The sequence below is a fragment of the Sceloporus occidentalis genome, unplaced genomic scaffold (genome assembly GCF_023333645.1).
Source record: "Sceloporus occidentalis isolate IW3139 unplaced genomic scaffold, rSceOcc1.0.p SCAF_1, whole genome shotgun sequence".
Taxonomy (NCBI): Eukaryota; Metazoa; Chordata; class Lepidosauria; order Squamata; family Phrynosomatidae; genus Sceloporus; species Sceloporus occidentalis.
The window spans coordinates 212,639,733-212,667,726 of NW_028316981.1; the positions used below are offsets into that span (position 1 = coordinate 212,639,733).

At 41.8% G+C, this 27,994-nt stretch overlaps 1 protein-coding gene across 5 annotated transcripts in view; it reads right to left on the reverse strand.

The window, feature by feature from the left end:
- LOC149323332 (coronin-2A-like) overlaps positions 1-27,994 on the reverse strand; it is a 69,994-nt gene that overhangs the window by 25,847 nt on the left and 16,153 nt on the right. Inside the window, exon 1 of one of the 5 annotated variants that reach the window (XM_089488785.1) lies at positions 4,225-4,377. The exons of the other annotated variants lie outside the window; for them this stretch is intronic. The gene's annotated coding sequence lies outside the window, so the exon portion shown is untranslated. Of the gene's footprint in view, positions 1-4,224; positions 4,378-27,994 lie in introns of those variants that run through there. 5 annotated transcript variants of the gene reach the window in all.

Sequence of the window (27,994 nt, forward strand, 5' to 3'; positions counted from 1 at the left end):
AGGGTGGGAACACATACCATGATGTCTCCACTGGATAAATTTTCAAAAAAAACAAACCAAACCAAAAAGGCATCACAACTTGAAGCAGTCAACACTTTGCCAACAGAACTTGAGGATGAATTTCAACATATTTCTTAATCCCTTCTTCTGAACGGTGTGAATATACTGTGTGATTTCTTTACACAGTACAAAGGAATTCAACAATCCGATAAACAGAGTAAGATGGTTATCTCGCCTTTGAAGAGCATAGTAGACATGTTTCCTTGAATTCTCTGAGGATATATTTCTTTAGATCTGAGGATATATTTCTTTATATTTGCATGTAGACTAAAGTCTATGAAGGAAGACAGGGGCCTGTTACAGACTGCCAAAATAAAGCTGCTTCGGGTCTCTTTGGAGGTATGCTATTTAAATGATGCATGGGTCCTAAGAGTCCGGAGGTTGCACCAATGCCACACTCCGTTCCTAAGCACTGGAGTGCAGCTTCCGGATTCTTAGGATGCATGCATCGTTTAAATAGCATACCTCCAAAGAGACCTGAAGCAGCTTTATTTTGGCAGTCTGTAACAGGCCAGTGTCATGCAAACTCACAACACATTATATTCTCTATATAGGCCCTCCACTTTTCTTCTATCATCATCATCATCATCATCATCATCATCATCATCATCATCATGTCTTTCTCAAAGAATGGGGATTCAAGATTAAACAATTAAAATATTTTCAAAAATTAAAAACATTACACATTAGAATTTCAAATATATTAAAAGCCCTATACAAAACTCTATACAAATCTTATACAGCACTTAAAGTCGAACCCTTGTCTTCCAGTATGGGACACCAAATCCTTGACCCTGCACCTGCTTACCAAACAAACCTCCTAAAAATTTCAAAGGGGCTTACTCATGGAAGACTATGCACAAGACTACAGGTTGCAGAATGGCTGGTTATGTATAAAGATGCAATGGCTGCTCTGTGCACAAGCTCATTCATTCACCATTTTTAAATGGACGTATTTGCTAAGCCATGCAGAAAAAGGAGATCTAGCATGGTGTAGTGGTTTGAGCATAGGATTTGGACTCTAGAGATTGGGGTTAGGTTCGATGCTCAGCCATAGAAACTTTGCTGTGACCTTGGGCAAGTCACACCCTCTCAGCCCCAGAAAATGCCATGATAGGATCATCTTAGTATTGTTATAAGTTGGAAACAACTTGACGGCACACAACAACAACAATACAGAAAAAAAGATGGGAAAGAGAAAACAAGTGGTAGAAATAAAACACTTGAGGAAAGATGTTCATTGTCATTTCCCCCGGCCTAGGGAATTCTGTATGCAGAATGGTCTGTATTTCTGACTCTGCCCTTCTAGGCACTGTGGTACCCCTGGGCACTGAAAGTGAAGGAGGAAATCAGAGTATGTGGGCTAACCTCAACCCTGAATACTGAGCACACTGCACATTGCCACAGGTTTGGCAGTAGTTTGAAAGAAGCCCATGTGAGTACAGGGCTCAGTCACCCAGAAAAGGAACAAGGCTGGGAAAGATGCATGCTGTTAAGGGAGTTCTACATGAACAGTGGTACCTCCACGTTCACTGCAATTAGGGGAGAAGGACCCCTCTGAATTTGGAAAAACCACAAATTAAAAGAAAAACATTATTCTTTTTTACCTGAGAGAACACCTCTCTAGGAATCTCCAGGCCCTCCAGTGCAAGTCTATGGTCAACATCTGCCAGAGGTTGATAATAGAATCATGCTGGGGGACCTACAAATGCCTATATAAGTAGCTTTTTGTGGGGTTTTCAGACTGTGGACGTGTTCTGGAAGAGTTATTCCTGACATTTCGCCAGCATTTCAGCAGACAATGGATCATTAATTAAAAAGATACCCTGAGGCCTTGCCATTCAACAACAGACCAACACAGATATTAACTTGTACATCACTTGCTCTCAACCAAGGGTCACACTCTGTGTGTGTGTGTGTGTGTGTGTGTGTGTGTGTCCCACTCACATCCATGCCAGCATTCTCTGAAGATGCCAATCACAGATGCATCTAAAAACTATGTATTCTGGCTGTGAAAGCCTTTGACTTCACACCTAGGGAAGTGTTTTCTCTAGGAACTTAACGGTTCTCCAGCATAACTCTGTGGTCAACTTCTGGCAGAGTTGCACTGCAAGGCCTAGAGATTCCAAGAGAGTACATATTAATCAAATCTGCAAATAATCAAATCCACAAAGGTCAAAGCCACAAATGTGGAAAGCCAACTGCATATAGTTATACTTAGTTTTTGGATGTTATCATGAGAGGTACTATAGTACTGGCCTGTAAGTGAGACAAGCTAAGGGAAAATATCTAAAAGAAGCAAAGCACAGCGAGCGAAGGTGGTGATGGTGGCAAATTTTGCTACTCAGCCTTCCCACACATTTCTTTGCATATAGAGGACAAATTATTATTAGTAGTATTAGCACTACTACTAGTAGTATCCCACTCTTTTTCCAGAACTGGGACTCAGTGCAGTGACCCAACTCCTACCTTATGTGTGAACAGAATGTATTTGTTGTTTCTGTGTGCCTACAAGTTGTTTCTGAATTATGGTGACCCTGGAGTTTATCACATGCAATTTTCACGTCAACCCAGGCACCGGACGAAATCGGGCTGGAACAGGTTAAAACTGATTTTACCGCATGCAAAATTGCTGCTGCACTCCCACCCATCTGTCACCTGTCCTCCAGGCGGCCGATTTTGGTATTATGGAAAGCTTATAAACTCCCCTAAGGCAACCTTATCATGGGGTTTTCTTGGCAAGTTTCTTCAGAGGAGGGTTGCCATTGCCATTATTTGAAGCTGAGAGAGTGTGACTTGACAAAGGTCACCCAGTGGGTTTACATGTCCAAACCAGGATTTGAAGCTTGGTCTCCAGAGTCCTATTCCAACATTCAAACCACTGTACCACACTGTCTCTCCCAAACAGAACATATACACAGACAAAATACTGTACAACAAAATATATTTGGGTACCATTTCAGGAGAAATATGGGATATAAATCAAATAAATAAATGTAGTTTTCTTAAACTATCAATCATAAAATGAGATAACGGAAGGAAGATCAGTCCAGTGAAGATCTAGTTACTTTACTCTCTCTCTATTTTGCCTTTTTGATCATGGAATACAACCACATTAAATTCTGAATTCTTGATTTACAGCTAGGTCGTTCTGCAAATTTTCCAATTCATTTGCACTCTTTAAAATTAATTCCCTGCTGGTTATTTATTTTACACGGGCAACTGAAATTGGAGATCACCCTATACATTTCTTGTCCAAATTACAAGAAGATTACACTAAAGCTGCACCTCCCTGCCCTTTTTTTTAGTCACACTTCTTGTTTCACTTTCTCCCACAATGTTTTTGTTTTAAATAATCTTTTTATTGATGCTTCTATTGTATACAGACAAGTGTTCAATCTATATATTACCTTGAACTTTCATTTCATAACATTTGTGTTATAATTATTCGCCACCTTATAATAATCTATAAACATAATAAATATTTAAACAATCTATTTACGAAATACCATTCTCCATATCTTATATTATTTTTTCTCTTACAATGTTAAAACACAACCTGGAGAAGTTAAGTTTTTGATGACAACTAGCAAGAGTCCACCAGTTAGCATTGGCCACTGACTATATTGCCTGGGGGAGCCTTGTAGTCCAAAAAGCTATTTTTACATGCTCTGTATTAAAATATAAACCTAAGGTTCCTGAGGGCAAAGACTTGTCTTGCTGGTTTATATTTATCTCAACAATGCATGTCTCAATGCAGAGCTGATGGAGATAGAGTGATCATTTAAGGTACCAGGGATATACGTCACTGTGCAGATATCATCAGGTGATGCTCTTCATTGCACGCAAAAACATTGTTGTCTACAAATGGCTACAGATCAAGCTGATGCGAAAAGCATGAGAGCATGCCAGGAGAGACTGTGGCTTTCTACTGCCACTCCTTGGCAAGTCAACCATCCAACAGCTGCGTATTGTGACTTGCCAGCTGCCCAATAATCTCCCATGCTCTTGAAGCCTAAACCCAAAGCATATCAATCCCAAGGATGGCTTCTGTGCACAGCAGGTGGGCTAGCTTAATAGTTCACAAACTATATTTTTCTGTATTACACGAATGGTACTATATCCACGTAGACGACATAAGCAGTGCGTATCGAAACCCCTTACCTTTCATTTATTTGCAACCTGTTCACAGTAGTTAAGTGCTTCTCGTTGGCTAGGCTCTACCATTCGCATGAAAGCAAACCTTTGAAGCGTGTTTCAAAAAAATAAAATAAAGAAAATCCAGGTATAGAATAGCTCAGCAACCCACGCTGATTTATACACGTCTACCTTCAGCCTGTGCCGCTCGTCCAGTGTGTGTGTAGCAAAGAAAACAATGAAATTGGAACCTGAAACCTTGCCTGCTTAGGCGTGGCCATACCTGCCTCCTTGCCAGTCAAGTGAATCAGCTCTGTTTACAGTCTTTGCATGTTTACCTGTGACCTCAGGGTATCACTAGTCTGCTCTACTCTTGGATTAACCTGCTTGAGGGCACCAGCTCAAGCAGAATGCCAAGGGCTTTTTACCAGCAAGATCTCTCCTCAAAACAGGCACACATTAGTTTTGCCAGTTTCCCATGCACTGCATATTTGTCTCTCCACATTTCATAGAATCAGCGAGTTGGAAGAGACCACAAGGGCCATCCAGTCCCTTGCCATGCAGGAAATCTCAATCAAAGCATCCTCCACAGATGACCATCCAGTCTCTGTTTGAAGACCTCTAAGGAAGGAGACTCCACTACACTCTGAGGAAGTGTGTTCCACTGTCGAACAGCCCTTACTGTCAGGAAGTTCCTCCTAGTGTTGAGGTGGAATCTCTTTTCCTAGAGCTTGCATCCATTGTTCCGGCTCCTTGTCTCTGGAGCAGCAGAAAACAAGCTTGTTCCCTCCTCAATATGACATCCCTTCAAATATTTAAACAGGTTTATCATATCACCTATTAACCTTCTTTTCTTCAGGCTAAACATCCCCAGCTCCCTAAGTCGTTCCTCACAGGACATGGTTTCCAGACCCTTCACCATTTTAGTCACCCTCCTTTGGGCACGCTCCAGTTTTCCCACATCCTTTTTGAATCGTCAAAGACAAAAGCACCAAGTGGAATAAGATAAACTCAGAGCTTGGCAGATATTTTCGCCCTAAAACTTGCTCTTGACTTAAACATGAAATCAACTTATAGTTGAGTATCTAGTGGTAAAGACATTGACTGAATTGTTGTGATGATGATGAACCCTGTGGTTAAATGCCTGTACTGCAGCCAGCAAAAGGGCTCAAACTCGACTCAGGCTTGCATCCTTCTGAGGTTGCTAAAATGAGTACCCAGCTTGTTGGGGGCAATTAGCTTACACTTTGTAAACCACTTAGGGAGTACTTAAGTGCACTGATAAGCGGTATAGAAATGTACTTGCTATTACTATAATGATGATGATGATTATGATGATGATGATGATGATATGATGGTTACACCTGACTGGCAGCTTTCAGGCAGGGGTCTTTCTATCATATTTGTTCTACAAATGGTCTATGCTCCTTAGTGCCCAGCTATAATGATCTCTGCTGGGAAGTTTATTCAAATGTACTGCGACTACCGAGACAGACACATGACTTCCTCCTTGCCCACTTACTACTAAACTAAGATGAGGCAATCCTCTGTTTGCAAGTCCTTTGAGAAAGATGCTGACTCTGTAATCAATGCAGATTGATGAACAGGATGTTTTAAGTGCTGTCGGCAAGCCAGCAATCTGTTTCTAGGAAGAGCTGGAGGCTAGCAAAGGGAATTTTGCAAAATCCGCATCCAGAGCTGAAGTAGTTCTCACTGAACACCATTCAAGTTCCCCAGATTTCTCCTAATAGCTTCCTAGGGGGCATTTCCACTTGCGATTTAAAACAATTTTAAATACAGCGGTTCGTTTTAAAACGACTCAAAATACAGCGAGTGTTATCCCGCTTTTCAAATCGCTTTATTTTTATCATTTCCATTTACATAATGTTTTATTTTGATTCACTGTAATTGACACAGTATCGTTCCCATTCATGGATGAATCGGTGTATATTTAAACTGGTTTTGTTACTTTTTCATTCACATTCACTTGTTTTGGCTATGAATGTCATGTCAATCAAAGCGACGTCATCATGACGTCACAATAATTCGGAGTAACATGCATGGATGTAGCCTGTACCTGCGTTCCCACTACCTGACCGTTTTTAATTCTTTTTAAATTTCATGTTTTGTTTTTTAAAAGAGCCAGTGAGGAGGCACTTAAGTGCCTATGAGCCTGGAAGGTGCAGGAAGGGCTGGTTTAGGCAACCTGATGTGAGGGAGAGAGAAGACTGCCTCTCCCAAGAACTTTTGTTTGGTTGATTTGGAAGGAAGTTCGTGAGGAAGGATGGTTGAGGGAGACAGAAAACTGCCTCCCCAAAGCACTTCTGCTCGGCTGCCTTAGAAGAAAGACCCCAGAGAGAATGGGGGAAGTTCCTCCAGAGAAGCAGTTATCCTTCTGGCTTGGAGATTTGGGGAGTGATTTTTTGGAGGGGCGGCAGCAAATGAAAATCGTCTGCATCTGAGGCTCTTCTGTTGCGTCTCCGCAGACAAGAAGGAGCCTCATTATTCGTCCTCTTCTGTGTCTCCCCATATTAACTGCCATAACTCAGTGCTAGGGAATCCTGGGTATGGTAGTTTATTATGGCACCAGCACTCTCTGGCAGAGGAGGATAAACGTCTCACAAACACAACAGTTCCCATAATTCCATAGTATTGAGCCACAACAGGTTAAGGGGTCTCAAACTGTATTATTTCTACAGTGGGTTTTGAACTGCAGATGAGGTTTCTTTCCCTGTAAATTAAAAAAGTTGTTACTTTATAATTTACTTTACAAATACACACACACACACACACACACACACACATATACAAATATACATTCATATGTGTATATATATGTGCGTTCACACAAACATACAAATATGTGTGTATATACCTATATGTTTGTGTGTGTGCGTGTATGTATGCATGTGTGTGAGAGCATTCATATATAAACATGTGTGTGTATAAATACACACACACACACCTACCTACCTATCTATCTATATAGTGTGTGTGCCTGTGTTTTCGCCAAATCAGATCAAGGAGGAGAAGGCACAGGGCTTCATTGGGGAGAGAATCTTTGGGGAAGATTGCTCCCTGGGCTGTCTTGGGAGCGATGAAGCAGGGATGTCCTGCAAAACCCATCCCATAGTTCCTCTGGAAAGAGCCTCGATTCCCCAAATTCGCTTTGTCTGCCCCATTGATCTCTGGGCTGTCTGGGGGGGCATGTCCTGCAAAGCCCATCTGCTGCTCAGGTGCTCAGGTAGAGGTGAAAAAGAAAAAAAGAATAGTTAAAAATGGTGTTCAATGGCTCTCCTCACACATCGGTCTATGAATGAGGAGCAGAGGGGAGGTTGCAATCCACAGGAGGAAAGGCTATTATGTGAATGGAAGAAAATGGCACTGGCAATGCAGAAAGAGACCAAAGAGGGTGAGACCCCCAGGCCAGCCCCTTGAGCGCTGCTCCTCCCATCTCCAGGTTCCCAAATCAGACACCCTTTCGTTCCCATTTAAATACAGCGATTCATATATCGGCACAAGGGATAACCTGGGGTAAAACCTACTATTTTTTTGCGCCGGTTTATAGGCTTCTGATCTGGTTTAAATGTTTGGATTCAAATCAAATTCGAATCGCTGTGGGAACGATAGAGGGTAAATCTAGAACTGTTCTAGAGTTAATTCGGGATTGAGTGGGAACGATACACCCTGGATTCACTTTGTAAACCGGTGTATAAGCGAGTGGGAACGCAACCCTAATTTTTCCCCTTCATTCTGTGGTACTTTTTTTTTCTGACAAGACATAAAGCTGTCCACAGTCATCACGTCCCACAGCAAACAAAATGTGCGCATAAGCTGTCAGACATTCACAAATCAATATCAATATTCCTCAAATGTTGATCATTCATTCTAACATTGGTAGTATGGAAAGGTCTTTTTTCTAATCATATTAATAATTTGTTGTGGCACGTGGAGAACAATAAACGCAACGAACTGAATCATCTTTCTGTTTTATTTTGGGACGCGTTGGATAAAAAAAAATCAAGGCAGGTTATCTTCCTTATGTCAAAACCTGCTGTTTTACTGCTATTCTAGAGGAAATGCAGTGAAATAACCACATGATTCAGAGTTACTAAATGGAGAGATTAATTCCATTGGGCTGACAAATGCCCTCTGCTGGTCAAAATCATTGTGATAAAAAAAAACCTGTGAAAAATATAGTATTTTACACTTCCGACTTCTTCAAGCAGCAGTAAGTAACACACAAGTCTTTTTATTAGAGTTGGTTGGGTAAAAGACCACAGATGTCCCATATTTTCTTGTTGTTAACTGCCTTCAAGTTGTTTCTGACGTATGGCGGCTCTAAAGCGAACCTATCATGGGTTTTCTTGGCATTTTCTTCAGAGGAGGTTCTGCCATTTGCATCCTCTGAGGTTGAGAGAGTGTCACTTGCCCAAGGTCACCCTGTGGGTTTACATGGCCAATCCAGGATTTGAACCCTAGTCTCCAGAGTCCTAGTCCAGTGCTCAAACCACTATGCTCATGATGTCAACCTTATGAATAAGAAATCCCCAACTTGCAGAGATTTTGCAGTCTCTGAGCTTCCCAGACTGAGTCTATCCATCTGTAATGCGGTCTTCTGCTTTTACTACTGCTCTTACCTTACCAAGCATTATCATCTTTTCTAGTGAGTCGTGTCTTCTCATGATATGGCCAAAGTACGCCAACCTTTGTTTAGTTATCTTTAGTTATCCAAAGCAATGGAGTTCATCACATTGGCTTTGCTCCCCTGATAGACACAGGATATAACTTTAAAAAAGGTGGATATTATCGCATTTCCTCATCACTGGGGAGTACGCAGCCTGTTTGCAACCTGGGCTTCTGCATAGGTAGCAAACAGGCCATGTACTCCCCGGCAAAGGGGAAATGCAATAAGATCCACTTTCTTAAAGTTACATCCCACGTCTATTGTGGGATAGACATCACTCACAATATCAGAGGTGCATTTATTTGCTCTTCCGCCAATGTGATATATGCAAGGTGACCAGACGCCCTCCTTTTCCAGTACATGTCCTCCATTTCAGCCTCCTATCCAGGAGGAATTTCAAAATGCCCTCCATTTTGAGCATGACTAAGAAGCATGAATTTATATTGATATCAGTGTTTTTAGCTTTTCTTTGGTCATGGCTACATTTTTCTTTAATGTTCTTCATTTTGCAGTGCCTTGTCCTCCTTTGTGGTTAGGACATCTGGTCACTCTGGATATATGCCATCCTGTGCTAGCAGTGTCTCTCTGTACTCTACACGGGACAAGCAGTACAGTCTCTACACAAGTTAATTGACACAAGCCTAAGATTAGAAATAATACTACCCAAAATCCAGTTGCAGAAAATTTGAAGCTTCCTGGATGCACAGTATAGGATTTACAAGCTGTGGTTCCTGAACAAGGAAATTAGAAAGGAAAACTAAAAAGACAAATTGCTGCATTGAATTATACTCACAAATTCCAATCCATTAGTAGAGGTATGAAAAAGGACAATGGCTTCATGGAACACTACATATATTAATACAAGAGCCCTGACTACTGCACAAATAACGAATGGAATCTTTTCAGAGAGTTTTGAGCCCTGGGAAAATGACTTTTTATGAAGACTAGTACAATATTGCAATCAGAGCACATGAACATTACTTTTTGGAAGTAGAATTTCCAGAATTCCCCAACCAGCATGGTCCAAAAAACAATTTTTCCAAGATCTGGTTAAAATAGCATCAGATTCAAATCAAGAGAATGCTTTGGAACCAAGGCCTGAATGCAGCTGGCCTAGTGTTGGCTAGCGCAGCCTTTTGCTGTTTTACTATTTTACAGCCTATATTACCTAACAAATTGCCAGACACTTGCCATCTGCTTGCTCCGTTATAAAACCTACTGCATGAAACTACAGTTGGCCCTCCACATTTGCGGCTTTGACTTCTGCGGATTTGATTATTTGAGGTTTTGATTCATGTGACTGCTCTAGGAATCTCTAGGTCCTCCAGCACAACTCTGCAAGAATTTGACCATAGAAGTTCCTAGAGAAAACACTTCTCTGGGCATTTAAAGGTCCTCCAGCATGTTTCTATGATCACCTTTGGGCACTGGAGGACCTGGAGATTGTTAGAGAGGTGTCCTCTCTGGTAAAAAGAATAGTGGTTTTGTTTGTTTGTTTTTTCACATTCATGGGGGTCCTTCACCCCTAACCCCAGTGCATGTGGGAGGAACAACAGTAACTTATTTTAGCTGTTTAAAAACTGATCATGAGGAATCTCCTCGCAAAAGATTGCAGATGCATCTTTAGCAACACCAGTCACTGCTGGCTGTGAGTGAGTCTTGAAAACCCATCATCCTTTTCTGCCTGGCTAAATTTAAGGCCATAACCCTAAGCATACTTACTAGCGAATAAACTCCACTGGACTAAGAGCAACTTAACATCAAAGCAAACATACATAGGACTGCATGCAAGAGTTGCATGGTTGCAACATAGAGAAGAGGATGCAACCTGGACATAGCCATGTTGCTACTGTTGCCCATTTCTCTGCCGCAGTTTCCTCTGCTGCCTGCTCTAGAAAATAGTACTTCTCTCTTGCCCTGCTCCAGCAGGGATGGGGTTGAGCAAAGGATCCATGCAAGAAATCAGCACTGTGATACACAGCCAGGTTTTCTGCAGCAACAAGAGAGAGAAATGTAGTCAGCCCTGTATATTCATGCATTCTTTATCCATGGATTCAAGCACCCACAGCTTGAAAATATTCCCAAAAAAAAGTATAAATTCCAAATAGCAAACTTAGGTCCCATACAGACAGGCCAAAATAAAGCTGCTTTGTGTCACTTTGGAGGTATGCTGTTTAAATGATGCATCCTTAAGACTGGATCGTGGCTTTGGCGCTACTTCTGGACTCTTAATACGCATGCATCATTTAAACAGCATACTTCCAAAGTGACACAAAGCAGCTTTATTTTGGCCTTTCTGTATGCAACCTTAGATTTTGTCATTTTATATAAGGGACACCATTTTACTATGTCCTTGTATTCAATGGGACTTGAACATCCACAGATTTTTGTATCTACAGGGAGTCCTGGAACCAAACCCCAGTGGATAATAATGGCCCACTGTTTTGATAATCTCTAGGATTACACCTGGCAACCCTACTTCCAACTTATTATTATTATTTTTTACATAAGCATGCAGGATCACAGGGTTCAGACATATATCTAGAGATTTGTCAACAAGATTTAAACACTATTCATTCTATTTGAATAGACTGCAATCTGACCACATGCTGTTTAGAGAAATTTGGACTTTTTGCAGGGGGGACTCCATAAACTCAGTTGATTCATGTTTTTTACCAGAGTATCATGAGGATGTACATTATTGTATGACCATCTGTCTATTTCACATGGATTCACATGGCTACACATTTTCAGTAGAGGGAGAATGAATAGGTACGAATTTGTGTAGTAAAGTGATTACAAACATCGCTGCGAGTGTGCACAAATCTGCATAATATGCGTATGTGTAGACCTGGCCTAGGATGCACTTGGAAGGAGAAATGGTCACTTGGGTCAAAGAAAGATCAAGGAAACCAGTTAAAGAAACTCATCTAGGAAACTCTGCCCTTCCTGCATTCAGTGGAAAAAGAGAGAAAAACTTTGTGTCCTTATAAAAAAGATAATCTGCAGAGTCCTCCTTGGAAACTTTACTGAGTAGACAAACATCTAGTGTTTAGAAATAAGAGGGATTATAAAACAATGTTAAAAGAAGAAGCTGATTAGAGAGATGCTGGCTAAATTCATATCCTCATCTACCACATTCCTAAACTGCAAAACTGTTTCAAAGTGCTTGGTCAATGATCCAAATCTATTGTACAGTAGCTACCCAAATATGCCCAAGACTGCAATGCTGTTACTATGTCTCACCGTTTCAACAACCCAGATCTATTGTCCTTTAACTAGTGGGTGGAGAAGATAAGCAAAATGGATCTGACTCTAATGCCAAGAAGGAATCCAAAATTGGTGTCCTTCTCATTCCTTGTTCGGCAACAGTGAGACTACTACAAACCAGTCAGAACACACTTAGGCAATATCCACTGATGAATTCTTATCTGTGTGTCATACCTGAAAGGATTTTGAGGTGGAATTTCTATTAGTGGCTGACGCAGCTGCCTTCATATCAAAGATATGTAGGGCAGAGAGCCAATTTTTGTATTCTCTGCTGATGAGTAAAACCACAGCCAGGTAATGTTTCCTTCTCCCTATCACTTCCACAGATAATAAATCTTCTCTTCTGAATGAGATTCCCACCCAATGTGGTAATTGCTGGTAAATCCACTGCATTTAAAATAACCAGAAGATGGTAATTACTGCAATAAATTGTACTACATAAGCAGATGAGAGAGGTGTCACCTTCAGAACTGGTCCACCGATGTAGTGGTTTGAGCTTTGGACTTTAACAGTGGAGAACAGAGTTTGAATCCCTGCTCAGCCATGGAAACCAACTAGGTGATCTTGGGCCAGTCACACTCTCTCAGTCTCCAATTAGAGCAATGGCAACCCCCCCCCCCCCCAAAGAAACTTGCAAAGAAAAACCATCTTTGGGTCACCTTAAGTCAGAAAGGACTTGAAGGCACACAACACCAACAATAATGAAAGAACAGGAGATCAGTCACTGCATAATGAACTTATAAACACTTCAAAAATCAATGGGAGAATTGGATCTATGGTGATTCCTTTAGCCACTCATGCTTCCACAAAACAAAACACCAGTCTGCAAAACAATTACAATATTATAAAGAGGCAGCTTCATGTACAAATGGCTCTCAGGAGTATCATTTGCATTGCATTATGGCAGCATCTCTCAGAAAAGGAGGGAAGACCCAAGCAGCAAAGGATTGTACTTAGGCACCTAGAAAGAATAAATCAATCGCGGTTCTTTAATGCAGGGTTATCAGGAAAGACAAGCTGGTCCCCTTGGCAGAAGTGCATAGCATCCTCCCCATGCCAAAGTGCTTCCATTTGGATGCCTGCCCTTATGGAGGAAGAAGCAGCCTTTGGCAGCATTAACCAATAGAGAAACTGCCCAATAGATAAAGATTTTAAGTGAAAATATGGCCACTTTAGTTGAATCACTTGGCTGGATGTTTCAAAATATTTGCAATATCATTTATTTTTTGTTCCAAATAACAGAATCTTCCGCTTCTGATTAAGGATACCATTACTTGCTTACTTAAAGCATCCCTGTACTGGACTCCTTCTGCAATTTATTTACATTTACCAGTTTAGGACCTTATCACTATAGGGCTACCACCTTACCTCTTAGGACTATTAGCAGCTCAAATCTGGACATGGTCTCCAGATCTAAAACCCAAGACTGAAAGTATCAGAGTGAATAGCAGCCCCAAGAACAGCCACATGGTTTAGGTCTCACTTGGGATGAGGGAAGAGATATTTATTTTACAGGATCGTGTTTGTTGTTGTTAGCTGCATTTGAGTCAATCTCGACTTATGGCGACCCTGTGAATGAGACATCTCCAAGACCTCCCTATCCTCTACCTCTCTCTTCAGGTCCTGTAGGCTTTGGCCCATGGCCTCCCTGATTGAGTCTATCCAACTGGTATGCAGTCTTCCTCTCTTTCTACTGCCCTCTACTTAGCCCAGGATCATACTCTTTTCTGAGGAGTCATGCCTTCTCATGATGTGGCAAATGTACGGCAGTCTCAATTTGATCATCTTGGCTTCCAGGGATATTGCTGGCTCAAACTGTTCAAGAACCAATTGTTTGTCTTTTTGCCCATCCACAGTATCCTCAGAACTCTTCTGCAGCACCCCATCTTGGATGAGTTAAGTTTCTTCCTATCTGCTTTCTTCACTGCCCAGCAATCATGTTCGTACATGGTAACAGGGAATACAATGGCTTGGACAATGTAATTTTCAGTTGTATATCTTTACACTTTGGAACTTTGCCTACAAGGTCCCAAAGCCAGGCTTGGAAGATCTTTAAAAGGGTTGAAAACAGAACAGCACAGATCTTGAGGAATATCTCTTTCATATTGTGCTCCGTCCTGGCTCTCAGAGGGAGTCATTAGAGAGAGAGAGAGAGAGAGTTTTTTCTCCAGCCCTCTTGGCTGAAAACTGTTACACTCCAGAGGGTTGGTTGCTCTGCAGCAGACTGGAGCTGAAATGGGCCAAAGTCGCCGAAAAGGCACTGAAAAAGAGCCAGGTGCAAAAATCACACGAAAAGCTCTGAAAAGTCCCCGTTTTCGTGTGAAAGTCACAAAATTGGCAACACTGCACACTTTGCAACAAAGCCCGGGGGCAGGGGAAATCACGGGGGCGGGGCCAACCCGGGGCGGGACCGTGCGGACCTGCCCAAAACCGGGAAAGTCCCGCCCACAGGCGGGATATGGCAAGCCTACCTAAGTCAGAAGTTTTTGTTTTCACCCAGGCTTGAAACTATCTGTGAAGGTACAGGTAGAGTCAGTTGCCAGAAGTTATTCAACAGTTGCCCCTCATCTGAGAAAACTGACCTTGCTGCAATGATCCACGCCTTGGTCAAAGCCAAACTGGGTTACTGTAATGCACTTTACAAAGTGCTGCTTTGAAAGATTGTTTGAATCTTCCAGCAGGTACAAAATGCAACTGTTTCATTATTTACAAGAATTAAGCAAGCCAAAAATGGAGCACCAATTCTGTACCATGTTTTCTGCTTACAGCTGTGCTTTCTGGTCCAATTTGAAATGATGGTTATCATCTTTAAATCCTAAACAACTTGGGACCAGGTTATCTGAAGAACCACCTGCACCCATAAAATCCATCCTAGGCCTTAAGATGAGCTACAGAGTCCTTTCTTGCAGGGACGATCTATTACATTTTTGCAGTCAATTTTGGTTTCATTAACCATTGGTTTTGATTTTATTATTCTAAAGTTTGATTCTGTGAATCACTTCAGAGAGGCTTTGCCTGGAAAAGCAATCTAATGAAGTCTAAAGACAGTTTAAATCAGCAATAGAATTGGGTGGCCCTCAGTTCTTGCTGGACTATACTGTAACTCTCAGCATTCCTTACCACTGGCCAAAGTAGTTGGATGTTGTTGCAGTCTAACAACATCAGAATGGCTGCTTGATTTCTACACATTTTAAACAAGTAAATACGCAAGCAAGCCCACAGTTGTTTCGCACAGAAGCTTACTTCTCAACGTGAATCATTAAAAGCTCAGAATTTCACATTAATATTTTCCTTGAGAACAACAAACAGAAGGATTATTCATACTGTGAAAATAATCCAGGATGAATCTGGGTTAAATCTCCATTGTTTACAAACATTTTGAATGCACTCCGTTAAGTTTAGGGGGGCTGCCAAAAAACCCACTTAATCCGGGATAATCAATATCATTTTCCCCCCTGAGTTTTAAAAAAAGATCTGCATCACTGGTAGTGTGAATAACTGATGAAACTAGACCCAAACAGACCTGAGATAAAATGCTGCATACCAAGAAAAGGGGTTCTGAATGCATTCACATTGTCGACTCCATCTTTATTCAAATGCTTGCACATGTGAACAACCGAACTCCCAAAGATGTGATCAATGCAGTATGATAGTGTGAATAACAAACGCAAAATGCGTGACTGCGATGATCTGCATCGTCGCACAAAAAAACAAACATGTGAATGACCTCTGTCTATTTTCTCCCTTAATCCACTCCATAGTGCCTTTCTTTTCCTATCAGGAGAGACATTTTAGAGGCCAAAATCTCATTCACACATACATGCACATTGTTCAGTTGACTCCATACACACACACATACACACACGGTTGTGTGACAAAATGCCTCTGGAAGATACTGCATTTGTAGGGAGGCAAGGTGAGTGGAATTAAGATGGGATTGTTCCTCTAAATGTGGAAGTTATCAGGTGATAGATGTGCAAGTGTGTCCAAGTCTGCAAAATAATGGGAATCTAATCATCTGTATGCAGAAAAGCCTCAGTTAGAATGTGATACAGTAGTTTCTTTAGTAAAACTAATAAGCATTAAGGAACAGAATTTTCCAGCAACTACTGTATATATGCAATTATTTCAAACCTATTTGCATCCCAAACTAGAAAGAAGTCACTGTCATCCCAAGAAACACTCTGCCTCTCTTCTTCCTTTCTCCTGTGTAATTGTCTCTAATGCAGAGCTCCTTACAGACATGATCACATTATAAAATTAAAGAGAGACATCATCCTGATTTGCTGTAGCGCAGCTTGCTGTCCACGGAAAAGGCATCTAAAGATAAGCAATCATTCACCGTGGCTGGTGAAGAGCTTAGAGGTTAGGGCAGAATGAGACATATCATGTCACTTTCCCGTTTTTCCATTTAGATTCCAACCTCAGTATGCTGCAAGTTTGAACAGAAAAATATGAACGAGGGACTGTTTAACCCTTTGTTTTGTTCCTTGGGCATCTTCCCCATTGAACATCCTCCTCCTCGTCTGTCTCTTTTTCTTTGCAGGACAAAAAGCCACAGCATTTGGAGTAGGAAAATAGATAAAGTGGAAAGATTTAAACAACTCTTCTCCTCTGCTGTTTCTCTAATCGCTCCTCCATTCACTCAAGGATGTTCTGGATTTGTTTAAAAATCGAGAAAATCATCAGAACTGAAGTAAAACAATCAACACACCATACATAGTTTGTAACTTCTCCCCTCAATACCAGATCGGTGATGTATTCTGCATGAAAATATCTAGGATAGAAAAAAGTTAGTTGGTCCTTATGGAAAAGAGTCCTTATGGGAAAGAGAGTTTCGGAGAGTAGCCCAGGGGGGTAGGCAAGATGAGGATATGAGCCACAAATAAGAATTCTGTCCTCCAATAAAAAAAACTTACATCTCTGAATTTCTCACATTGCAGAGTGACATACCAAAAATCCTTCAAACTTGGAACACTTAGATTTACTGTGACTTGTTCAACAGTGGGTTGAACAGAAACAATGGCTTCCTGGCACACTACACATATTACAACACTGGTTAACACCCTAGCCTCATGAGGATGCTCTTAGCCAGATTATCTCCTTTCAGGTTCCCAGCCTGCATGCACCACATTCCAAAACTTCTTCTACTATTTCTATGATAAGCCTTAGATAGTGAGGTAGACTCGAGTCAATTGACTTGGACTTGAGTCGGAACCAAGTCACTTTAATGACTTGACTTGGACTTGACTTGGCAAAAATGATATACTGGCTCAGCTTGACTGAAGACTTGTATATTTTTAGGAGCTTAGCGCACAGCAAAATAGTGACTTCCCACTCCCAATTTGAAGCCAAATTTGGGCTGCCCCCTGGTTTTATCGCATGGCTTTTGCCCCAAAAGCCATGCATGCACTAAGCTCCTTAGTGACTGACTTGCTGGTGCCATTCACTTTGAGAAGCAGGCAAGATCTGCCCCTAAAGTGCAGGACACATTTCTTGGAAAGGAACAGCAAGTGCATTAAGCAATGGGCTTCAGGCAGAAGGGTCCTTCTAAAGCTTTTGAAAAACTTGAGAAGGTTCCACTGATGTGCAGCAGGGACAGGATGCCAAGCAGACCTCAACACCCACCTCAGGTCCATTGCCTAATGCGCTTGGTGTTCCTTCCAAGAAACACACCCTGCCTCCTTTATTTTTCTGTTAAAAATTGGCTCCCAGACATGTGACTTGACTTGAGACTTGACTTGAAAATATCTTGCAAGGTCTTGAGACTCAGCTTGAGACTTGAACGTAGAGGCTTGAGACTTGGACTAAAAGACTTTAATACATCACTGAAGTAATAAGGTGTTATTTGCATATCTCAGAGTGTTGAAGTGTCTTCTTCCTGTCTTCACTTCTCCTTTTTCTAGGTCTAAAACTGTTCTTCATGTGATATTTTCTGAGTACAAGGTGAACAAGTAGGGTGATAAAATGCTGCCTTGCCTAACTCTTGCCAATTGGGAAACATTCTGTTTCTCTGTATTTTCTTCTACCATTAGCCTTTCTCATCAGGACTAGTAGATATGGTGGCACTCCTATGTTCTTAAGAGCCATCCATAGCTTTTTGTGATCTTTGCAGTCAAAGTCTAGAAAGCACATGCTGACTTTTTTCTGGAATTCCTTTGCATGTTCCATTACCCATCATATGTTTGCAATGTGCTCCCTAATAACCCTTTCCTGAACCCCTCTTGGACCTCTGGAATTTCTCTCTCCATGTATGATTGGAGTCTATGTTGCAGAATTTTGACCATAATTTTGCGTGCATAGGAAATTAATGCTATAGTCCTATAGTTGCTGCAGTCTTTTGTGTCTCCTTTTTTTTTTTTATGGAGATGTATATTGATAGTTTCCAGTCTTTTGGCAACTATTTTGTTTTCCATATTTGTTGACATACATTAGTTAGCAGTGGAGTTGATTCTGTGTGGATTGTAGCAGTTCAGTTGGAATACCATCTATTCCTGGTGTTTTATTCTTCCCAGTTTCTCTTGCTGCAGTTTCCACCTCTCTATCTAGAATTTGAGGTTCATCTTTGTATGGTTCTTCATTCTGTGTGTCATTGATTTTTTCATTTCTTTTATATAACTCTTCTGTGTATTGCCTCCAACAATTTCTTAATTCTTATTGATCTTGTGGTGTGATCTTTTTCTTGTAAAAGAACATCTCGATTCTTGGTTTGAACTTCCCTTTGAGTTCACAGATCTTGTAGAGGAGGTCTCTCATTCTTCCCTTTTGTTGCTGTCTTCTATTTCTCTGCATTGATCATTATAGTAGTTGTCTTCACCCTTGTGCACTAATTGTACAATTGCATTCATGGTTCTAGTTTAGTTCTTCTCTCCCTTTTATTTTATTTCTCTTCTTTCATTTGTTACCCATTGTTTCTTCTCTTTCTTTTTGGCCACCAGTAGTGTTGTTCTGCATTGTTCCCTAATTATCTCCTTGGCTTCTTCCCATATTTGTTTTGCTTCTCAGTCAATTATGTTTTATAATGCAAATCTATTTCTTACATCGTCAGTAAATTCTGTTGTGAATCACATCATATTTTGGTATAAGGACTGTTTTTGGTTTCTTCTTCAGCTTTCATTTTTTATATACAGTCAAACCTCCCCATACGCTGATTTGCCATACGCGGATTTGAGCATCCGTGGATGGCAAATAGGGAAATTGTCCCCAATGGCGGCGCACATGCACACGCGCCGCCATTGGGGACAATTTCCTTCTCCTCCCTCCCCTCCTCCCTTCCCTCCCTGCCACCCTCCCTTCCCTTCCCTTACTTACCTTTAAGTCACTTGGCGGAGCGGCTTGGCCTCCGCCGCCGCCGCTGCAGGGAAGCCGGGTGGCGGCAGCGGCGGAGGCCAAGCCTTGGCTTCCTCGCCGCCACCGTGCAAGGGCGCGATGGTGGTGCTGGAGGCCTCTTGGCCCCCAACAGCACCACCACCGGGCCTTTGCCACAGCGGTGGCGAGGGAGGAGGGCTGCCGCGCCGGAGGCCTTTAAGGCCTCCCGCGCCGGCATCCGGCCTCCTCCAGGCCGCCGCCGCTGCAGAAGGGGCGGGTGGCGGTGCTGGAGGCCTCGCAGGCCTCTGCTGCTGCTGCCCTCTGCGCGTCCTCTTCCTCACCTCTGTGCCCAAAAAAAGGCACGGAGGTGGGAAAAAGGAGGCGCGGAGGGCAGCAGCGCCGGAGGCGCTCCTTCTTGTCTGCGGAGACGCAACAGAAAAGCCTCAGATGCAGATGATTTTCATTGGCTGTTGCCCCTCCAAAAAATCTCTCCCCAAATCTCCAAGCCAGAAGGGACTGCTTCTCTGGAGGAACTTCCCCCAGTCTCTCTGGGGTCTTTCTTCCAAGGCAGCCAAGCAGAAGTGCTTTGGGGAGGCAGTTTTCTCTCTCCCTCAACCATCCTTCCCCACGAATAACAAAAGTAAGGAGAGGGAGAGAGAAAACTGCCTCCCCAAAGCACTTCTGCTTGGCTGCATCCGAGGCTCTTCTGTTGCGTCTCCGCAGACAAGAAGGAGCCTTATTCGTCCTCTTCTGTGTCTCCCCATATTAACTGCCATAACTCAGTGCTAGGGAATCCTGGGAATGGTAGTTTATTATGGCACCAGCACTCTCTGGCAGAGGAGGATAAATGTCTCACAAACACAACAGTTCCCATAATTCCTTAGTACTGAGCCATCGGCAGGTTAAGGGGTCTCAAACTGTATTATTTCTACAGTGGGTTTTGAACTACAGATGAGGTTTTTTTTCATAAATTAAAAAAGTTGTTACTTTATAATTCACCTTAATACACACACACACACACACACACACACAAACACACAAATATACATTCATATGTGTATATATACATGCGTGCAAACACACACACACAAGCTGCCTTGCTGGCCCAGCCTCTCTCCTCCTCTTTGCAGCCTGGCTTATGGACTCTGCGTGAATGAGTGTGTGGTTTTGGACTATGCAAAGGGGGAGAGAGGGCATTTTGGAAGTCCTCCTGGACAGGGGGGAGCAATGGAGGACATGCCTTGGGAAAGGAGGGCATGGAATCAGGCTGGCTTATGGGCCCAGCCTCCTCCTTTCTCTCTCTCTCTCTCTCTTTGTGTGTGTGTGTGTGTGTGTTTGGAAAATCGGATCAAGGAGGAGAAGGCTGTGGGTTGAAGTGGCTAGAGACTCTGCATCCAAAACCCAGGGTTGGAAAATCGGATCAAGGAGGAGAAGGCAGTGGGTTTAAGTGGAATACACACACACACACACACACACACTTATCCAGGGTTTCCTATGTCTCCCCAGATTCCGTTTGGGAAAGAGAGAAGGAAAGGCTCTATTTCCCCCCAGATTGCTGTGCATCCACCCTCTCCTCCGTTACAAATGGTGTTCAATGGCTCTCCTCACACAGAGGGGAGGTTGCAGTCCACTGGGGGAAGCCTTTAAGAGTCCTTTGACAAATGCAGGCGCTTGAGCGGCCGGGACTTTAGGCGCTTAAAGTGCTGAAGAGATTAAGCGCCTGTAAACCATTAAAAAAAATTAAAATTAATAATCCTTATCTCTTATCGAAAGACCGCCGCGGACAAAGGGGTGAGGGAAGCAAAGATGGCGACGGCGACGACGGATGGGGACAGAAAGGGCGACTCCCCTGAGCCAGCCCATCGCGCTCTGCTCCTCCCATCCAGTTAACCCGATTCAGAGGCTGGTCGTTCCTATTTAAATACTCCGATTCCTATCCTGAATCAAGGAAAAATAGTAGGCTCGACCCTTCTGTTTTTTTACTCCGGGTTATAAGCCTCTAACCTAGATTAAAAAAAAAAAACTATTCATATTTGAATCGTAGTAAGAATGATTGCAGGTTACTCTAGAACAGTTCTAGAGTTAATTTGGGTTCAAATAGGAACGCTATACCTTGAATTCGATTTGTAACCCGGAGTATAAACCAGTGAGAACACCCCACTAGTCTCAAGTGTCCGCTTGGCTCCAAAGGTAACATTCAATCTTTAAAAAATCTAGCCTGTTCAGGAACCTTATATTTCACCACCACTCTGCTCCCCAAGGACTGAGAATCAAGTCCTGACTAAGTGAGATCCAAAGCCTCTTTAAATTAGCAGAATTAACTATGAAAAGGTCTTGGTGGACCTGGCCATTTACTGAAAGCATGAAAAAGCAATACTAATGTATTTTTACTTCATTTTAAAAAATTTGCACATAGGCTGCTTTACCCCTAAAACCAAAAGAAAGCATAAAATTCACCACAACTTGTGTGAAATCATCTCTGTTTGTCAGAGTTGCTAAGGAGTCAGCCACAGGCAGGGCTAGGCCTCTGTCCCCGAGGACAGCAATGCTCTTACCCTGTTTGTTGTTCACAGTGATGTGTCTGAGGTGGACAGATTCCACATGCCCTCACAAGTAAATGCATTGTTTGCTTTAACAGTTCAGCAACAGTTCTCAAAGCAAAGTTTAAAGAAAATCACTACACATTCCCAGAGTTATTGCATCATAAAGAAAGCCAGTTTATTACTGTGCAATTACCTTTCTCATCTATAGCAAGTCTGAAAAACTAGGGGCAGGGTGTACTTTAACAAAAAGCCTCCCCTTGTGACCCCCTCAAAGAACTATTTTAAATGTTCTGACAAGATTCTAATACCCCAATGAAAATTACATCACTTTGTAACATTTATGTTTGCAGACAACCGAACCATGAAACTTCAGTAAAGACCAGTTCAGTCATTTCATCCAACAGAGCTTGGTGCTCCATGAACAAACACTTAAGGTCTCTTGGGGTAAAACATTTCCTTTTCTTTAGAGAATGCTAACCTGGAAAGGAGTTGGGTATAAATATATACTGTGTGACCTGGGAAGGCAGGAGTGATTTGCATGTGTACTGTTCTGTTACTAATGGCAGGCCTCAGGCTGGGAGGGTCTGCAAAAGAGGATTAGTGTCTGCTTGATTAGTGCTCATTGTCTGCTGGGAAACCCCTGACCCTGGGAGATTTCTCATTTCTTAGTTCCCTTCTCTTTCTTCTCTCCTCAAAATTTCAATTTAATCCCAAAATCTGCCCCAGGATACATTTTGCCCTATAAATATGCCTGCCTAGGCACCACCAATTTGGCCTTGTTGAGGTCAGACAGACACACTGTCAGTATCTCACCTGGCTCCTCGGCAACTGCTGACCCACTTTATCTCACAGATCCTGCACTAGAATTTGCTTCTGGAACTTTGGTTCTGGAATCGGTACAGTATCACCCTCTGCAATTTTGTTACCACCTTTTATATAGTTAGTTCTCGTATGTGGGTTTGAGTGAGTGTCTTTGCATGATTGGTGATCTGCAAATAAAACTACATTTGGACCTTGTATTCTGGAGTACTGTTTCTAGGAACTAATATAAGCCCTCTCAGCAGCTCTACTAAAATTCTGTTAAAATTCCCCTATTAAATCTTGGTTGTGGGTGCCCTCTGAGACCCTGGCCTTTCGGGTAACCATTTCACCCCTTCCACTCCACTCCCCCTGCTGAGTGAATTGAGTGTTTACTACTTTTGGACTTTGCACTCAGTTTGCAGTGGTGGAAGTAAGCTAAGTTCAAATGCGGAAAGTAGGATGAAGTGAGAGAAACTGGGACATTTTTAAAACAGCCTAAAAAGTGAGATGACAGAGGATTAATTGGGACATTTCCTGACAATTCAAGCAGTTGGAGGGTATGCCAGCCTACTAAGAGGAAAGCGAGGATATGCCACGGATCTCTCTGAGACCTCTGGGGAATCCACTTCTTCAGCATCAGAGAGGAAGCCTGAGAATGGATTTCATGTTGGCCAGCGAACACCACCTTTTCTGTTTCTTCACAGATCTTCCCAATGCAAAAATGACCTAGAACTGTAGGCCTTTTGGTATTAGCCAGGGTCAGAATTGATATGCTGTGGAGATCTGTTGGCATAAATAGCTTTGTCTGGGTTAGCACATCGTTTCAAGCTACCTTCTGCCAGGCATGTGCTGAGTATCTCTGATGCAGCCAGGTGGCCATTTTTAATGTAGCATCAACCATCCTATAACCTACAGCTTTTTTGTATCCAGGATTGTGCCATCCAAAAAGAAGAAAGTGGCATAAAAATGATTAAGTCAAATAAGCAGAAATATTACCACTGATTATTAGTCATTTGGAGATACAGAGTCATCAGTTAAAACAGTGCTTTACAGAGTCCTGTTACTTAGGGTACTTCAGATGGTGAAAATAATCCAGAATCAATCTGGGCTGAATCTCCATTGTTCACATGCATGCCGTAAATTGGGGGAGGGGGATGCCAAAACTCCCACTTACTCTGTGATAATTGATATCAGGTTTTTCCACAAGTTTTTTTTAAAAGATCCTCATTGTTGGTAGTGTGAATAACTGATCCGTAAAGACCCAGGAGGAAACTCTCGTTCTGAATGCATTCACATTGTCAACTCCAACTTTATTCAAATGCTTGCATGTGTGAGCAACAGAACTTGTAGAGATGCACACCAATGCGGTTCTATAATGTGAATAACAAACCTGGAATGTGTGAGTTAGATTCACATTGCTGTACTAAAAAAACGACGTCTAAATGACCCCCTCAGAAATTTCTCTCTTACACATCAGGACAAGAAACTTCTCTCTTACACATTGAGCCCTGGTGGCACAGTGGTAAATACCTGTATTGCAGCCACTCATTCAAAACCACAAGGTTGCGAGTTCAATACCAGCAAATGGGCTCAAGCTCAACTCAGGCTTGCATCCTTCTGAGGAGGGCGCTAAAATGAGTACCCAGATTGTTGGGGGCAATTATCTTACACTTTGTAAACCACTAAGGGAGTGCTTAAGTGCACTGATAAGCGGTATAGAAATGTACTTGTTTGCTTGGTACAAGAAGCTAGGTGTAGAACTCATCTCTGACAACTAGTTTTCTTCCTTGTTGTTGTTAACTGCCCTTGACCTGGATATAATTCTTTATTTTGAGGATCATTCAGTCCTATAAACCTCACCTGTAGAATAAAGTAGTCCAGCCCATACACAGTGTGCAAAGTGATCTTGCAGCACCTTTGAGACTAACTGAAAGAAAGAAGTTGGTAGCATGAGCTTTAGTTTCCTTTCTCAGATGCATGGGATGCATGGAGTTGATACAGTCAACCCTCCATATCCACCAATTCCTTATCCATGGATTCAACCATCCACAGATGTATATATATATATATACACAGAGAGAGAGAGAGAGAGAGAGAGAGAGAGAGAGAGAGAGAGTTGGCCCTCCATATCCATGGATTCTTTATCCACAGATTCAAGCACACACGGCTTGAAAAATATTTTATAAATACATAACTTCCAAAAAGCAAACCTTGATTTTGCCATTTTATATAGGGACCTCATTTTACTACATCATTGCATTTAATGGGACTTGAACATCCTTGGATTTTGGTATCCATGGAGGGTCCTGGAACCAAATCCCAACGGAAAACAAGGGACCACTTTGTGTGTGTGTGTGTGTGTGTGTGTGTGTGTGTGTGTGTGTGTAATTTTTTTAAAAAACGATGACTTTTCTATTTTATATAAGGGACACTATTTCAGTACACTGTTGTATTAAATGGGACTTGAGCATCCACAGACTTTGGTATCCACAGGGGGTCCTGGATTTTAGTATTCATGCAGATTTAGAATCCAACCAAAAACCAGACCCATGTAAGAAACAGCTAACATGTGACCCTATGTTGTAACAAAGAAGACATAAATAATTTCTCTACCACCATCCTTGCAAACTAACATGTTTTTGCACTAGCTAAAAAAAATTAGTGTAATGTTTAAATTCTGTCAATCCAACATAACAATCAAAGCCAAATGTCAAAAGGAGAGAGTCTGAATGTCTCGTACAAAATTCTTTGCTGAATAATTCTGTTTTTCTTGCCTACCAGACTCCTCTTTTCCAAACCAATATAAAAAGGATCACCAAATTAAATAAATAAACTCTAAATCCTCTAGTCTGCTTTCTCTGGAGACAATGCTTCATTTCACTTCACTCTGTTACTTGGACACCGAGAAAATATTACTCCTTATCAGTTTTCTCCCCAAGTAATTGTGTTTCAGTGATAGGGCAAACTTCAGCTTACAAAGCTTTTATGTCTTGGCAAGTTACTTCCTTGGTTATTGGAGGAAGATGATATACCCACCATGGTCACAATGCAGAGGGAAAAGAGCAAAACGATACACTAAAGACAAGGATGAACTGCATCTGACAGTAAAGATCTGCACACAGAAATCCACCAGCTATAAAACCTGAAAGCAGTAATTTCTGGAAATAAATCCAGGACAGAGAGTGAAAAGGTCATAAATGCAAAATATGTCAACTGAACATATTCTCCCCAGTTTTCTCTGTGAGAATACATAGAGGCTTAAACACAACTGGCCTGCTCAGTCCAAAGAGAATTGACATAACTAGTTTAGATATTATTGTCTAAGGCTGCATCCGCACTGCAGAATACTCCAATTTGACACCGCTTTAACTACCATGGCTCAGTGCTATGGAATTCTGGGCACTGTAATTTTGTGAGACATTTAGCCTTCCCTTCTCAAGAGCTCTAGTGCCAAAACAAACCACAGTTCTCAGAATTCCATAGTACTGAGCCATGGCAGTTAAAGGCTGAATCTGCACTGCTGAAATAATGCAGTTTAACCCTACTTTTACTGCCATGGCTCCATCCTATGGAATCCTGGGATTTGTAGTTTGTTGCAGAACCAGAGCTGTCTTAGAGAGAAGGTTAAGTATCTCACAAAACTACATATCCCAGGGTTTTAATCCCATGGCAATTAAAGCGGTGTCAAACTGCTTTATTTCTGCAATGCAGATGGAGCCAAGGTAGTGTCAAACTGGATTATTTGCATGGTACAGATGCAGCCTTTTTCATGGATACGGAATATTACATAACCTCATCCCATTTTTGCCATCCCAATGTCCCATTTTTGTCTCAAGGAAATATAGTCAGCCTAGTTATAGTCCAACACAGTTGGAGAACACCAAATTGCTTCAGCAGCTCATGCAGGTTGGGTCCTTATCCAGAAGTCCAAAATCCAAAATATTCCAAAACCCAAAACATTTTTCATGGGTGGCTGAAATAGTGACAGCTTTGCTTTCTGATGGTTCAGTGTATGCAAACTTTGTTTCAGGCACGAAGTTATTTTAAAATGTTGTATAAAATTAATGTATATAAGGTGTATATGAAACAGAGTAAATTAATTTTGTGTTTAGATGAGCCAATGTGATGTAGTGGTTTGAGTGTTGAACCCTGGAGACCAGGGTTTGAATTCTGGCTTGGCCATGAAAACCCACTGGGTGACCTTAGGCAAGTCACATTCTCTGTCTCATGTAATGGCAAAGCCCCCTCTGAAGAGACCTGCCAAGAAACTTCCATTATAGGTTTGCCTTAGGGTTGCCATAAATTGGGGGGGGGGGGGGGGATGAATGAACACAATAACAACAAACCTATCTCCAAGATATCTCATTATGTACGTACAGTATGTGCAAATACAGGTTTTCCAAAATTTGGGGGGGGGGGGGGGGAATCCAAAATACGAAACACTACTGGTCCCAAGCATTTGGGATAAGGGAGACTCAATCTGTACTTCTTTATGGAAGATGATGTGGGTTTCTCACCATTTTCCTTTAGTTACCCTGAAGTAGTTTTGAGAAGTATGGCCACTAACCAACCATTTCCCTTGCCTTCTTCATGACTTTTGCAGAGGTGCCCTTCAAATACAGTTATACAAATAGGGGGCCTTCTTTTCTGTAATTTGATCTCACCTAAGTCTTTTCATAATTTTCTGCATCTGAGGGTTTTAGCTATGCAGGCCAAACACAGAGATCTGGACTGCATCCACACTGCAGAAATAATACGGTTTGGGTACCACAACAAACTACAATTTCCAGAATTCCATAGCATTGAGCCGTGGCAGTTAAAGCGGTGTCAAACTGGATTTTGTCAGCAGTGTGGATGCAGCGTAAGAGTACACTCTTTTGAACTCAGTAGGACTAACTTTTGAATAGGCATTTATTTATTTAATTCATTTTACTTCATTTATAAAGGCTCCCAAACAGACTGACAAATATCAGAAATGAAAGAGTCTCTGCCTCCAGGTTTACAGTCTCAAAACACACACAAAATGACAAGGAAAAGGAATTAAGAAGGAGGAGGAAGAAAAATGTATGTATAGGATTATATGGTTCATTACTTTATTTCTATTCTGTAGTAGCAGTCCTATCATATGTACCAATACACATCTGGGAATCTCTAATGGAATGATTGCCAGTAGATGACTACAAATGAA